This window comes from Haliaeetus leucocephalus, unplaced genomic scaffold (genome assembly GCF_000737465.1).
Source record: "Haliaeetus leucocephalus isolate CR32 unplaced genomic scaffold, Haliaeetus_leucocephalus-4.0 Scaffold506, whole genome shotgun sequence".
Lineage (NCBI taxonomy): Eukaryota > Metazoa > Chordata > Aves > Accipitriformes > Accipitridae > Haliaeetus > Haliaeetus leucocephalus.
Genome location: NW_010972942.1, coordinates 7,811,957 through 7,828,611, shown reverse-complemented (window position 1 = coordinate 7,828,611; position 16,655 = coordinate 7,811,957).

Here is a 16,655-nt window from a genome sequence, read left to right as displayed (position 1 = left end):
ACAAGGTACAATTACATTTTTAGAGTTAGAAATTGTTGCCATTTTTAGCACAAGTATGAGTAGCAGGGGAAGTAACAATTATGAAAAAAAAAGAAAAAGTATTTTTGAGAAGATTAAATATGGTTAACAGCAAAGTAGAGTCTTCACATAAAATTAGGCTGGGAGAAAGGTGATAGAGAAATTCTTACTCCAAAGCAAAAATCTCTGGGAGACGAACAGTCATATAATGAACCTTTCAACTCAGGCAGTCTTTCCCGTGTTGTTCATTACTCTAAGCTTCTAAATGGTTTCTGTGTTAATTGCTGTGATCTGGACTAGAGCTGTTAAGCACACCCAGATTACTTAGGGCAGAATAAAAAGACAGAAGTGAGTGCTTTTGGAGAAAATGTGGACTGGCACATGAAAAACACGTTGCAGTGGCAGCATCACTAATGTTTTGATAGTACAGGAACAAATATACAGAAGATGGCGGAGGGAGAGTCTGCAGTTAGGTCCAGTGGCTGCCAGGCAGGGCTGTGGTGACAGGGCCAGGCTGGGGCGAGGCCGGGCCATCAGCCTGCAGCTGGGAGTCAGGATCAGGCCTGGTGAGGAGAACAAGGGTCACACATGGCTGGGCAGTGCCATGGCAATGGGGCTGGGCAGAAGCCAGGCTGGGACGTCAGTGCATGGGTGGGCCTCGCTCGGCAGGGTCCGTGGCTGGGCAGGGCCGTGGGGAGCTGGAGACCAGCCTTGCTGCTGCATTGCTAGGGCAGGGGCTGATGGCCCCGGGGGCCTGACAGGGGGTCCTGGGCCGTGGGCAGGGTGGAGGGAGTCCTCGGGAGCTGACATGGGGTCCTGAGCTGTGGGAACGGTTGGGGGAGCCCTGGGGAACTGAAACAGCCTCCTGGGCTGTGGCCAGGGTCCGGGGAGCTCCGGGGAGGCAGGGCAAGGCCGTTAAAGACTGGTAAATGCCCTCAGGGCCCTGACAAAGTATGTATGTCCCTGTACTCATACTTGACCATTGCCGGGGGAGGGGAACCTCAATTCATCCCGCCAGTTTGATGCCAGTGCCAGCAATAGATGCCCAGAGCCTGGAAAGGGATCACAGGTCAGCAGGAGAGGACCTGAAAAGCAGCGCAAGGAATTCCAGCCATTCCAGCCAGCAAGTCAGCTTCATTGGGGCTGAACTTAAATGCCTCTTTGCAAACCCACATAGCATGGGGAATAAACAAGAGGAGTTAGAGACATGCACACGCCTGCAGGGTTATGATCTTATTGGCATCAAGGAGATGTGGTGGGATGGTTCCTATGACTGGAGCGTTGGAATGGAAGGATACAGACTTTTTAGGAAGGACAGGCAGGGGAGGTGAGGAGGCGGTGTCACTCTCTATGTCAGTGACCAGCTGGAGTGCATGGAGCTCCACCTGGGGATGGGTGAGGAGCCAACTGAGAGCCTAGGGTCAAGATTAAAAGGAGGGCAGGGACAGGTGACATTATAGTGGGGGTCTGCTACAGGCCACCTGACCGGGAAGACTGAGTGGATGAAGTCCTCTATAGACTGACAGGAGCAGGCTCACATTCATAAGCCCTGATCCTCATGGGAAACTTCAACCACCCTGATATCTGTTGGAGGGACAACATGGCAGGGCATAAGCAATCCAGAAGGTTCCTGGAATGTGTTGATGACAATTTCCTTCTCCAAGTGATAGAAGAGCCAATGAGGAGAGGTGCGATGCTGGACCTTGTTCTCACCAACAAGGAGGAGCTGGTGGGGAATGTGAAGCTCCAGGGCAGCCTTGGCTGCAGTGACCATGAAATAGTGGAGTTTAAGATCGTTAGGGCAGCAAGGAGGATGCACAGCAAGCTCACTACCCTGGACTTCAGGAGAGCAGACTTTGGCCTCTTCAGGGATCTGCTTGGTAGAGTACCATGGCATACAGCCCTGGGGGGAAGAGGGTCCCAATAAAGTTGGTTAATATTCAAGGGTCACCTCCTCCAAGCTCAGGAGGGATGCATCCCAACAAAGAGGAAGTTAGGCAAAAATGCCAGGAGGCATGCATGGATGAATAAGGAGCTTCTGGACAAACTCAAACACAAAAAAAGAAGTCTACAGAAGTAGAAGCAAGGACAGGTAGCCTGGGAGGAATACAGAGAAGTTGTCTGAGCAGACACGGATCAGGTTAGGAAAGTTAAAGCCCTGAGAGAATTAAATCTGGCCAGGGATGTCAAGGGCAACAAGAAAAGCTTCTATAGGTATGTCAGTGATAAAAGGAAGACTAGGGAAACCATGGGCCTTCTCTGGAAGGAAATGGAAGACCTGGTTACCCAGGACGTGGAGAAGGCTGAGGTACTCCATGACCTTTTTGCCTCAGTCTTCACTCGCAAGTGCTCCAGCCACACTGCTCAAATCACAAAAGGCAAAGGCAGGGACTGGGAGAATGAAGAACTGCCCACCGTAGGAGAAGATCAGGTTCAAAACCATCTAAGGAACCTGAAGGTGCACAAGTCCACAGGACCTGATGAGATGCATCTGCAGGTCCTGAGGGAACTAGCAGATGAAGTGCTTAAGCCACTATCCGTCATGTTTGAGAAGTCGTGGCAGACCGGGGAAGTTCCCACTGACTGGAAAAGGGGAAACATAACCCCCATTTTTAAAAAAGGAAAAAAGGAGGACCTGGGGAACTACAGGCCAGTCAGTCTCACCTCTGTGCCCAGCAAGATCATGGAGTAGATCCTCCTGGAAACTATGCTAAGGCACATGGAAAATAAGGAGGTGATTGGTGACAGCCAACATGGCTTCACTAAGGGCAAACTGTGCCTGACAAACATGGTGGCCTTCTACAAGGGGGTTACAGTGTTGGTGGATAAGGGAAGAGCAACAGATGTCATCTACCTGTACTTGTGCAAAGCATTTGACACTGTCCTGCACAGCATCCTTGTCTCTAAATTGGAGAGACATGGATGTGACAGATGAACGACTCGGTGGCTAAGGAATTGGCTGGATGGTCACACTCAAAGAGTTGGGGTCAATGGCTCGATGTCCAAGTGGAGAGCAGTGACAAGTGGTTTTCCTCAGGGATCAGTGTTGGGACAGGCGCTGTTTAACATCTTTGCTGGCGACATGGACAGTGGGAGTGAGTGCACTCTCAGCAAGTCCAGCTGCCCAGGACAGTGTCCAGATGTCTAATTCCTGGCAGAGGATTCTACCTCTTTTCTTACCTCCAAATAAGAAAGAAAATTGGACAGAGTTTTGTCTTGCCTCAGGTATCCTGAGCTCACTAAAGTAACTAACTGGGCTGTTTTCAAGCAGTGAGACAGCCCTTTGCATTTCAGACACCTCCTTATTTCAGTCACTGTGTTCTATGTAGTCTCTAATTGATATAGATCAGATTATTGATTTCCTGCTGTACACATAATGTTTTTTTTTTTCTGTGGAATAGGTTATATCACCCATATATTTTTGTTCTTTAAATCCTCAACACAGCTGTTCTTACTATGCACGTGCAATTTTAGGGGAAGACACCAGACACCGTACTTTATTCTAAAGGCTGATGATTGCTTTCATAGTAAAGTTGCTTCAGAAAAAGTTTTTTCTCTGGTTGCTTTAGACTGGGGAAATGTTCAGTTAGATGACATACTGGTAAATCACACAGCAGCTGTGTTGCATTTAGTTTTTGAGATACTGTGCCAAAACCTGAGCAGAAGCTGTAGGGTTTGGGTTGCAGAAGTGCTGCAATTAACACAGTTAAATTCTAGGTGAAAATCAGAGCAAGTATATTTAGGTTTTGGTGGTTTGCTGATGTTGACTTATTGATGCTGCTTTCTCTTGTTGATGATTGAGAAAACAGGGAGGATCAGGACAGTGAAGCAGATACAATCATCTGGAGCAATAGCCCTGCTCCAGCTCTGCAGAGCTAAATGCAGGATGGGCCACACCAGCTGACATGGCAGCACAGGCGTGAAACAAGACTGAGATGAGAAAGCAACTTTTACACACTTGAATAACAATCTGAGACTAAATTCCACACATAATGACTTAACATGCAGAACGTGTTTTCTGATTAGAGAGACTGGTGTACTTGGTTAGTGTTTGGTATCAGGGCACTGCTGGCAGCATAGACTTGTGGTGGGTTTGTTAGTTGTTGGGACACTGGTGCAGTTTGGGTGCAGGTCAAGGGAAGTTTTGAGGGTCTATAGGGAACAGCGGCGTGAGACTTCTAAGATTCTGGGGGTAGGTGCTGCATGTGTGCATGTGGGGACAAGTGTCAAGGTGGGGCTTGAGGGGTGGTAGGGTATGGCTGTGCAGGAGTCAAAGGGCAGTCACAGGCAAGACAGACGCCAATTGGAGAATTTATTGCCAATTGACATAAACATTTAATTACTGGTTTGGGTATTGAGACAGAAGACAAACATTGAAAGACTTGGGGAAAACACCTTTCCTTCCCTTTTCTGAGGCTTAACTTTACTCCAGACACATCTCCTTACATCTTCCTTGTCTTACACTTCCCTTGTTACTGCTACAGGTTACTCCCAGTCCCTTTTGTGAGATGACACGTGGCACAGGCAGTTGGGGTCAGTGTGTAGCAGTTTCCTTCTGCTGCTCCTTACTTCTTTTCTTTTGCTGCTTCTTTCTTCTTATATTTTTCCTGTGCTCTGTGCTGGTTTTATCCATGGGGCTGCAGCACATTTTTGGCTTATGTTAATCTTGTCTATCAGAATGCTCAGGTCCTTCTCTGCAAAGCTGCCTTCTAACTGGTCGGCTGCCAGTGCATGCTGATGCATGGAGTTATTCTTCCCTGGTGCAGGACTTCACATTCCCTTTTGTCGAACTCAATGGGTTCCTCTCTGCCTTTTTCTCCAGCCTGTTGAGGTCACTCTGAATGGCAGCACAATGATCTTGTATATCAGCCACTCCTCCTGGTTTTATATCATATGTGAACTTGCTGAGGGTGCACTCTGTCTCATCATCCGGATCATTAATGAAGCGGTTAAACAGTATTAGACCCAGTGTCAGCCCCCAGGTATACACCTAGTAACTCGCCTCCACCTGGACTTTGTGCCAGTGATCAAAACCCTCTGAGCCTGGCAGTTCACAGAATCACAGAATAGCTGAGGTGGGAAGGCACCTCTGGAGGTCATCTGGTCCAACCCTCCTCCTCAGGCAGGGCCACCTAGAGCTGGTTGCCCAGGACCATGTCCAGACAACTCTTGAATATCTCCAAGGATGGAGATTCCACAACCTCTCTGGGCAACCTGTGCCAGTGCTTGGTCACTCTCACAGTGAAAAAGTGTTTCCTGATGTGCAGAGGGAACCTCCTGTGTTTCAGTTTGTGCCCATTGCCTCTGGTCCTGACACTGGGCACCACTGAAAAGAGCTTGGATCCTTCTTCTTTACAGCCTCCCTTCACGTGTGTGTATACATTGATGAGATCTGCCCCTCCCCCTAACCTGAGCCTTCTCTTCTCCAGGCTACAGAGTCCCAGTCTAAGCTAAACAGTCCCAGATATATATAGTAATGATACCAGATGAAGTTCATGTATTACCAAATGTGTCATGGTTTATCAAAGAACGACACAATAAAAAGGATATTTTCTACCAAAAGGAGTGCAAGCCTTGGGTTTTGAAGCTATACCTTGGAAGTGGCTCCACTTCTTAATCTTACAAGTGACAGTACCATCCTGGGCTTATTACTCTGAATCTTATAAAGATTTTTCAATATAAAGATACTGCTCAGCTCCTCAAATCAAACTCTGCAATCATTCTTGTCATTTGCTGGATGACATATAGAAACCTCTGTTTCACCCGTCTTTGCTGGAAGTCCAAATCCTGCATCCAGAGTTATTAAGCATTCATGGCGTCAAGTACCAGAGCTGTATGCCACTGTCTCACAGGGAAGCCAACTGCACTAGCAAGTGGTATGCAAATCTGTGATAACTCGCTGGGACAGCAGATCTTACAGCTGTGCTACAGCTGTATATAAACTCCTTTGTAAAGTAAAAATAAAATCTTATGTATTGCAGTCATTTGAAAAATAATGGAAAAGATAAATATTGAGGCAACATTATTACTCTAACAGAATAAATTCTTTTGTCTGGGAAGGACAAAGTCAGATATTACAATTCACACTGATTTGCAGGGGTATTACTGTTTAGTCTCCTACAGTGAAATTCCCACTAGCGTAAGAGAGCTGCCCTTCACTGATACTTCCACTTACAACAGCAGCAAATTTGTGTCTCCTTTCAGTGGGAGGTACTTTGTGGAAATACCACCAGGTATGTTTGACATTATGTGAGAAAGGAAGTGTGAGTTAGGAAGGCCTATGAAAACATAACAGCTGCCAAAAGAAAAAAGGCCTATATTGGTTTGAGGGTTAATGGTATTCAAGTGTGTAAATGGAGCTAATAGCTGGTAAGAACCCAGAGGTGCATGTAGTGGAATGACTTAATAGAGCCTACACAACTAATCAGTGTTAAACTCCAGATTCAGTTCTTAGTTCACTGCTTCTTGACCAGTGAGCCTTGTCTCTTCATCAGTACATTGAAACATTTTTTTAAATTGTGATTTCATGTTGTTGACAGAATGTGTTTGTGTGCTGTTTAGCCACACAAACATTTCTGCAGTTCCTTCCAGCATTCGTGGAGCACCTGTACAGGAAACTTTCTAGATTCCAAACAATATCATAGTGTCTGAGTGGGAATTCTTACTGTGGAAAATAAAAATGCTACTTCCACAGGAAATTCCCAATCATCCATTCCCATGGCTGCCTTACTGCATTTGTTGCTACACAGTCTTTATGGATGGCCATAAATGGTTGCTGTTCTAAATGCAACTTTTATTCAAATTACTGATTTTTCAGCACTCATAAATCAATGTGCTGTCACTGGCAGGCATGTTTATATCCCGCATCTAGTGAGCTTTTGTCTCAGAGTGGCATTATACTGCTGCTGACCTTTAACACTTCTGTTAGCCATAGTAAGATGCTAAACTTAGCTGATAACCAAGAGGAGATTAATATTGAGACACCACTTGGCTCTGGTTCAGGTTGCATTGCTTCTTGGCAGAACAAAAGTGTTTTAAAATCAGCCTAGTCAGCAAGTCCTGCATTCCCTTCATAAGGAGAAGTTATTCAGTGACGGATGTCATACTGGGCTGAGTATAAGACCAAGAGTGTAGCCAGCAGGTTGAAGGAAGTGATTCTTCTCCTGTGTCTGGCACTTCAGAGACTGCTGGTGGAGTACTGTACCCAGCTTTGGGCTCCCCAGTACCAGAGAGGCATTGACATTGGAATGAGTCCAGCAGAGAGCCAAATTGAAGCTTATAGGGCTGTGTAATATGATGTATGAGGAGGGGCTGAGAGAACCAGCTGGGTTTATTCAACCTTTAAAAGAGCAGGCGGTGGTGGTGCTGCTCTCTGTAACTCCATAAACAGCAAGGTGTGGAGAGATGGAGCCACAATCTTCTCAGAGTTGCGCAGTGGAAGGATGAGGGGCAACAGACACAAGTTAGAACATTGAAAATGCTGACTCTATAATGGGGAAAAAAACCCACAGGAGCAGTGAAACACTGGAGCAGGTTGCCCTGAGCAGTAGATTAAAAACTCAGCTGCGCAGCCTGCTCTAACCGTACGTGCTTTGAGCATGATGTTTGATCTAGAAATGCTCCAGAGGTCCCTTCCACCCATGTGATTTTTTTCATTATATGTTACTGTAACAGTTCTTGTACTTCCTTCCAAAGTCCTGGTACAGGGACCAGGCAAAGGGGATTTTAAAGCTACAGATAAAAACGTGCAGATTAGAGGAATCCTGCCTGATTTACTTGGCTAGATCCAGAACTGGTTATTATCTGGTCCCCTGGTGCAGGGAAGAGAGACATAGCCTCACAGTCTAGATTTACCTAGCCAAAGTATTTCTTAAACACTTGTATTATTAGTTGTACGTGTGAAAAAAAAAAAAAGAAACTTTCTCATAGTCTCAAAGGGCTGCCATTAAGTTGTCCCAAAATTGGGGAATGTTGTTAACTTAACCAGTTTCTGCCTTTAGTGCAAGGAGTGTTGCTTTGACTGTCCTTCCTCCATTGTAAATAGCAGTATTTCTGTGTTGCTCCATGGTTTTTTTGATCCCAACCTTAACACTGAACAGCATAGGCCTTTTCCCTTAAAGGAAGGGTAAGAGAATAAACATGTTCCAGATCCCAGTCATGTTGCTTAATGCCTGAGTGGTAGTCACTTGGATCATACCATAAAGATCAGGTTAAAATCTACACAGAAGCAGCTTCTAAAGAATAAACACAAGAGTCTCAGAAGTGTGTAGTCAGTGCAGGAAACTGTGGAAAAGTGGAAAAACTTATGGTCAAAAGATTCTAGTTTTGTGCATCAGAGGCTTCTGGAGGAATATCAGCCAAGGAGGAAAGCTGTGATTATTGATAGGCTGAGATCCTTCCACCCTCAATGTAACCTAGTTTTGTAGTGTCACATATGAACAAACTGGGAAAAAAATCTGAAGAAACATTGGAGTTTAGTCAGTATGACTTAACTGCAAGATCTAGATGTTTAGGTTAAACTCAGTGGAAGTAAGCATAATACTGAATCTTTTCACTTTCTACTGTATAAAATTAGTTCTGTATTTCCAGCTTAAGTCTCATTTTTGTAAGTAAATTGTCAGTTTTTAAAGTGATATATCAAAATGGCTGTGTTATGGAAACAAAATCCTGGAAGACAGAGGAGCTGCATGAAGAAGTTTGTCTTTTTTTTACAAAAAAGTTATGCATCCTTGTTTAATCCGTCTTGCCTGAAAGAAATTTGTATGGATATAGCTGACATTTTATAGCTCCCTGGGGGCAAATGTTGTGAATATATTGATAAAGTCATATATGTTATTATGATAGGTAGAAGTGAAAAGGAAGGTTAAAAAGAAAATGACTAGGAGCAAATTATCATGTTCTATTTAAACTATTCTATAAACATTTAATATTAATGTGTAACCCTTTTATGGTTGAAGAACTAAGTATATTTATGAAGGAATCGGTGTGTTGTTGTTTAGTTCATAGATTTTTTTGGTAGTGATATTCTATTCTGTTTTTTAATGTTTTCTGTCCTTCTCCTACCTTCCCAGAGAAGAAAAGTATATTAGGAACATGCTGTAAAAAAAACCCAACAACATTTCTGCCTCCAAATAACTACTGCAACTCCACTGTAATATGTTTGTTCTTTTTCATGTACATAGCTAAAATAAATGGGTGATAGTTCAACTAGGGTTAGACTGCTAGTCCGTATTTCATTTGAGTCTTTAATGGTCAGTGAAATTAATGGAATTGCAGTGATTTATGTCAGCTGATGATCTAACCTTGTGTCATGTTGTTTCGTGGTTAAAACACATGGCTTGGACTGCAGAGCCTTGGCTTTTTCCCTGTTTGGACAAATGAACAGAGAACATCAGAACATACAAATCATATTTGTCTGTGAAATATCTTGCTATAAAACAGTAAGTTGCCACTGCAGTAAACTTATCATTCAAATTTTTTTTTAAAACCTGCTTTTACAAATGGAATTGTTTCACTTCATATAAAAACCTTCTAGCAAATGAGTACTGTAATACTCTGCTGTACTTGGTCATGCTTTCTCGGCATGTCCAGTCTTACTCTGCTTTTCTGGTAATAACCTCTAATAAAAAAAGATTTTTAAAGGATTCATTTTGGCAGAACCTTCATCTTCTGACAGTACCAATTCTGCCTAGGGAAGAACATATTTAGATTTCTCTGTAATAGTTATCATTCCTTCAGCTCCTTCATAAAGAAAATGCATCAACCATAATAAAATTCAAATTAATTTTTCAGTTTAGTTTAAAGTTTATCTTTTCTTGATTGATAGGTCTTGCTAGAACCCCTAATTCATAACGGTTTCAAAATATTACTCTCTCCACTCTTGTACTCTCTGAGGGGTTGGAAATACAAAATATCTGCTTTGGGTATCAGCAGCTTTAAATCTCTGGAGTATAATGGCAGTTTGTTCTGTACTTTCAACTTTAACCAGTGAACTCAGTATCTCAGCTGTTTTTTATTATCTTTGCAAGTTGTTGCATGGCAAAAGAAACTAGGATAAAAAAGAAGCTTAGCTGCCACATACCTTATAGCACATTATAACTTGAACAGTCTGTATTTACTGTTGCTTTGGCAGAGGCAAAGAGATACAGTGCAAGTATCAGTTACTTAAAACAAAATGGAAATCTTGAGACCAGTCAAATGCTGTTGGTTTTGTGCTGGTATTACCAGTGTGACTTGTGTTCTGCTTACATGTATGTATAGCTTGCTTCTGGACATCTGCTTTATGTTACCTCTCCTTGCCTGCTCCCTATCCTCTCTCTAAAACACACATTTGTGAGCATAAAAAATAATTTCTGATGAAGTAGGAATTGAGTGTTGGTTTTGTTTTGGTTTGTTTTTTTTTTGTTTTGCTTTGTGTTTGTTTTTGTGTTTTTTTTTTTTGTCTTGGGCTTTCAATTGATTGATATTTGAGGCTCCTGCTTCATCCAGCAATTAAGGCAAGGCAGAAATTTTTTTAACTTAATTAGTAGCCTTGCTTAATTTAAGATTTTCAGGAAGTATTGACAGTACCATACACTGCATATGCAACGACTAGAGACATTACTGATCAACTTTACGCTTTGAAAAAAGATGAAAAAAACCTTCTAAGTCATTGTACTAGAGCAAGAATATTAAAAAACTTGAGAAAAAATCAGCTTTTTGAACAGCAAAACAATGATTTTGTTAAATAAAATATTTAATGTATTAGTCTCTGAGTAACAGTAGTAAGTCTTTGCACTTGGAGGGACAAAAGTTCCTTACTTTTAGATGTGACAAAATTACCCCTTGTATCAAAGGTATTTCAAGCTGAGTGAAAGAGTACCTTTAAGTGGGTCTATACGTCATGTACTTGCCAAGGTACAAAGGCTGCCTGTGAAAGTCAGATATGTCTGTCTTCTAGCTCGTGCTAGCTGATGAATCTAATGTTCTTTCCACCTTCTAAATACTGCCAAAGTTAGGCATGTTTATATAATAGTTCAACCTCTAGTGCTGGAAACTTATTGATGAGTTACTGTCCTCTGATTAACTATAAACAAACAAACATGCTATTGTTTTTGAAGAACTCACTGTACATCAGCTAACATTCCTCCTGAAAGCTCATGATTGGGTTCTTATAAGAAGAAGATTGTTTTTCTTTTTACCCTAAAGTGAACCAAATGGAAATTCATTACACTTTCCTTCATATCAAGTTTTGTTTTACTGTCTGTTATCCAAAGTCAAAGATGTGGTTTCGACATAAAGCCCTGCTTCTCAATCTCTGTTTCGTTGTTCTGCAGAGCTCCCATGAGCAGATCAAAAAGGTGTTTTAATTGATCAGTTATGGTTTCTTTCCCATGGAGAACCCAGTGATATAAATCTGGCTAGCAACATGAAAGACCTTGTATACTCTGAAGTTAATTTGTTTTATTTCTCACTTAGATGTGGGAGGTTTTTTTGAGATTACTTGTGTAAATTGTATTCAGCTTATTTCAGCTTGCATGGTTTATAATTAATTTTGCTTCAGTTTTCTATCAGCTTTTAAAAAGGTTGCTAAATGTCTAGTGTAAAGAAGCTGTAATCAGGTGTCCTCTTGAAAATGAGGTGGAGTAATTGTCCACAGCTGCCCATTCTGTCCTTCTGCTTAGATACTACATAAGCTGAGGTTTTAGTTTAAATAGCTTTCATCAAGGTACACTAAGCTCGTGTTGAACCTTGTGGAGACCATTTTTACTTTGTCATGCTGGCTCCATGTAAGGTCAGTTTCTTCCTGGACTAATTAGAGTTTCCTGAGGGGATCTTGCCATGTATTTGTGTTAGTTCATGTTCTTTTAATACCAATTTAAATGCAAAAGGTACGTGAACTAACTGCACTCTTGTCTTGAGGTTCTGGAGGTGTGCTGGCTCATGCTAGATATTCTTCTGAAGAAAAACTATCTATAGTGATCACTTGCCATTATAAGACTTATGTGGCTTCTTGCTGCAGGATTTCTTGAAGGTAGAATTGATTTTTATAGGGGAAGTCAAATACATGCCTTTAAGTGAATTACTAATCACCCCTTTTTTCTTTAGAGTTATAATCTATTTATATCCTTTTAGATTTATTTTTGGATCAATCAGATCTGGATCATGCAGTAGTTCTTTACATGCTAAGTAAAGCTGAATGTTGAGATTTTGTTTGCTACAGATGTTTGCCATGTCCCTTGTGCTGGTGGGAATAAAATGGTTGAAAGCCTTGCAGATAGATATGCACCATTATTAGAGGCTTGGGGAAAGACTGTGTGGTGATGTCTGGTGCGTTCATACTTGGAAAGTAATGTTGCAGCAGTTTGGGGTAAAAAAAGTCTGGGTTTTTGGGGGGACCAGCTGGTATTCAGAATACCTGCAGAAATCTTTTGATTATATGAGCTCACTGTAAGCGTTATGTTGATGATTATATTACTTTGCCTCCACAAACTTACAGGGCTTGGGGCCATTTGAATGCCTTTGTGGTTAAAGTACCTCCATCTTCCTTCAAAAATGCCATAAAGGAAGATTACAGAACTGATTATTTTGGTTCATTCTGTACAAATAATGACTTCTCTTTAAAACTTGTGTCTGCAAAGCTGCTTTAGTGTAAACTCTGTGGTGAATGAGCAGACAGCAATGTGTCAAAAGTGAACTCCTCCCTTTACTCAACCACCAACACTTACTTCATGACAGTTTACAGCTAGTCCCTTAGATACTCTTTTCATTGCTCACTATGGTATTAGAGGCACCTGTAAACAAACTGGTTTTATTCAGGTGAATTTTTTTAGTGTTGCTTGTTAATCATGTTTCTTGGGTGGGTCTCTTAAGAATTCTTTTTTTTTTTTTTTTAATTCTAGTAGTGAAGATTGCTGCAGGAAAATGGCTAGTTTTAGCTTTGATAGCCATTTCTGCATTGCATGGACTGTTTAGGCAGGTTAGAGTGAGAGAAATTACTGTATTATCAGTATTACCTGGAGAAAAGGGACTCCCAGTGGTGTTTTCTACAAGGGGAGTAGAAATGGTTGTCTTCTGTTAGTCTGTCCCTGTTTTTTGTCCTTCAGGAAAACAAACCTTGGAGAAAGAAGTCTTTAGTGTTGGTGAGCAGCCTGCAAAGTAAGCTATACCATCTATTGATATAGCTTCAGAAACATATTTCAGCTTTCACTGAAAAGAAGACAAATTTAAATTCCCAGCTGGACTGAAGAGTCCTTTATAGTGCTGTGATACAAGATAATATGCCCTGCAGAATGTTTGATTTCATTCGTGTGTGATACTGGTACTGTCTTGCACTGATAGCCATCATTCGGTAGCAATGCAGAAACAAATCCATGTGGTTTTCCATTAGACTACACAAATGTCATGGCAGATCGATGAAGTTTAATTACTACCATCTGTCATGCATAAGGGTTTTAATATCTGGAAACTTGTTCCAGGTCATCAGATAGGACCACAAAGATGATTAAGGGAATGGAGGATCTTGCATATGAGGAGAAGTTGAGAGAGCTGGGACTGTTTAGCCTGCAGATGAGAAGGTCCATGGGCAGTCTGATCGATGTTTCTAAATGCTTGATGGGAGGCAATAAAGAAGAGGGAGCCAAGCTCTTCTCAGTAGTGCATACTGACATGACAAAAAGTAATGGGCACACATTTAAAAAAAATTAAGTTCTGTTTGAACACAAGAGAAGACTTTTTTTTACTGTAGAATACTGGCTAGACACTGGCACAGATTTCCCAGACAGGCTGTGGAGTCTCCATCTATGGAGATACTCAAAACCTAGCTGGACAACCTGTCCTGCTGCCCTGTGCAAGCAAGGTGACCCACCCTGCTTGAGCAGGGGAGTTGGACTGATGATCTTGAGAGGTCCCATCCATCCATCCATCCTCAATTATGTGGTTTTGTGAATAGGCCAAAAGTTGTGTGGTGCCAATATTTTTTTCAACAGGATTCTAAATACAGTTCAAACTTGGGCCTCAATTACCCTTGGACCGAAATAATTCTTGTTGTATTCCAAAGTTATAACATCCCATGGGAACAGTTTCTCCAAACCTGTAGCTTTCCCCATAGGGAGCAAGGATTGCGGTCTCTCACATGCTAGCATAATCAGTATACTGTTTCATATAACTTGTTTCTGTATTTAAGACAGGTAGTGCTATCTACTAGTCAGGTTCCCTCATACATCACACTGTAAAATCTGCTCTTTGGTTGCTTACAACATTTTGTTTGAGCTGACATTTTTCATCTTGTGTGTATGCTCTACCTTTCTTTTTATTATTTTTTCCAATTTTGGTGTAATGAAACTGGAGCAATTCAGCTTTTTCCTGAAACTAGGGGGAAAGGAGTAATTTGCCCTTGTCAGGGAAATTGGCTAAGCATGTATGCATACATGTTTTCCATAGATTGTGTCTGGTACTTACAACTACTTTTCCTAACACTGGATATCAGCTGTGAGCTTTGCTAGGTTCAGTGGCCTTAAGTGAGTCATAAAAATCTCTTCAGTGTTGTCAGTTGTGCTTTTGCTGGTTCAAATAGCTGGAGCTGCTTGCCTGAATGAAAGAGCAAGAATGAGGACAGCAAGAGTATAAACTGGGACAAGGATCACTTAGGCTTTAAGGTCTCCTGGCAATGAGATAACAAACATTTGAAGGGAAGGGATTCTTACTGCTATAGATGATGGGGAAGAAAAAGACAGTAAGCTGCTGCTCCTGCCTCTTTTAGCCTTCACCTAGGTCTGTGCGTGTGCATGTGGGTTGTGAAAACTAATGGCACATGGCTGAAGCAAAGGGGAATGTCTGAAATCAGAAACTGTAGCCGTCAGCTTATTTCTGCTCTCCTAAAAGAAAGAGAGGGTACATGCTGACAGGAACTTTAACCAGGTTGAGGCATCTGGCTATGACTGCCTGAGAAAGAGCACCTACATGTGTTTAGGAGTGGGAAAGTGGTAGCTTGGTGTTCTACTCCAGTGGTTTTTGGGTCCATTTGCTGGTTATCACTTGAGAAAACTTCATCATGGGGTTCAGTGCATCACTTTTTTTGGCCTTTCCACCATAGCATCAGCTTTCTTGGTGCTAGCGCAAGCAAGTGTGAAGCACTTTATCTCCTCTGTAGGATCAGGGCAGATGCCACAAAGCTTTGGGACTTTGGTTCTGTGCCTCACTGGTAAAGCCTACCTGAGCAGGTGAGAAAGTTTCTAGCTAATCATCAGACAGGTTGCCTATTGTAGACAGGTTTCCTAAGGAAACAAGCTTCAATGATTGGATGGTGCTGGCTTTTCTGCCCCAGTCTGTTTTGAACCTGTCAGTGCATTTGAAGCAGATTTGTCAGGGGAGTGAGGTCCTCAAAACCACGAAGTTCTGATTTTAATGAAAATCAGTGGCCGTTTTTGGAATGAGAGTCCCAAACTAGCATCCCATTGAGGGAAGAGTTACCCTTTGAGGTCTGTAGGCAAGCTTGCAGGCTAGTCTGCATGTGCATAAATGGCTGATCAGGATACACATAGGAGAACCAGTTACAGCAACTGCTGCTGCTTGCCTAGGTTTTATGCGAGGGAGCTGTGTGTGTTTGGGAAGGGGGAGATGTGGGGAAGTAGGACATGTTCAGAGAAACGGGCTTTTTTTATTTTAGCTCTTTGAGAAACATCTTGTGGGAACTATATTGTCTATTTCCCAGTAGATGTCTGAGGCAAACAGCTAGATGAAGTCTAGTTATCAGAGCACGAATGCCTTTGCTTATTGTCTTCCAGTAAGGACTCTTCTTGCTGCCTCAGCTTGTACTGTGGCTGTAGAAGAGTTTTTCACCCTGGTTTCCATTTCACTCCTTCCTTTTAGGATGTTGCAGGTTTGGAAAAATACTTTGATATGTAATCTTAAAGTTGAATACCTGGATTTTCTTTCCAGTCACAGATCGAAGAGCTAGCCAGAGAAGCCTTTAGCTTTCATCAGTGGTTTCAAAATTCACTTGGTAGTGTGCTGACATATTTCAGTTTTCAAGAAATCAGTTCCTCTTGTATAAAGTAGCTATATACTTCTTTGGTAACTGTTTGAAAAGGCTACTGAATTCTTTTTTACTCTTTTAATGTATCATGCAAATCTGAACTTCCAACACAGACCGGAAAACTGTGTGGGATTTTATACCACCTTGTTTCAGTAACCAGAAAACCCCTTAAAAATCCCCTGTCTCAGAAGAACTTTTCTGTACCTATTGTCAATTGTACTGTTTGTACTCTCTTAGCACAGGCACACGCTTGGCTCTGTGTGTTTGTTCAGAAGAATAGCAAAGCACGTATTTGTAATACACATCAATGTATGTACGGTAATATATGTCTCGTGGGAAGGTGTGGAAGGGGAAGCTGAAATGGCTCTTTTGGTGATGATTAAAGCAAAACAAAAACAACTGCTGATCCCCTGGCCAGCCAGCTTGCTGGGACATTTTTATAATTCTTGTGCTCTGTTGTTGGAGATCTCCAATTAGCCTCAAACTGGAGCTCGCAGCTTGTGTGTGAAACAGGCAGCTGCTGGCACGCAATCTTCCCTCAAGTTGTTTCCTTTCCTTTTTCCTGAGATTTAGCGAAGGGGGGGGGGAAGGGGTTGGAGTCACATGGATACAAAGCTTTTGA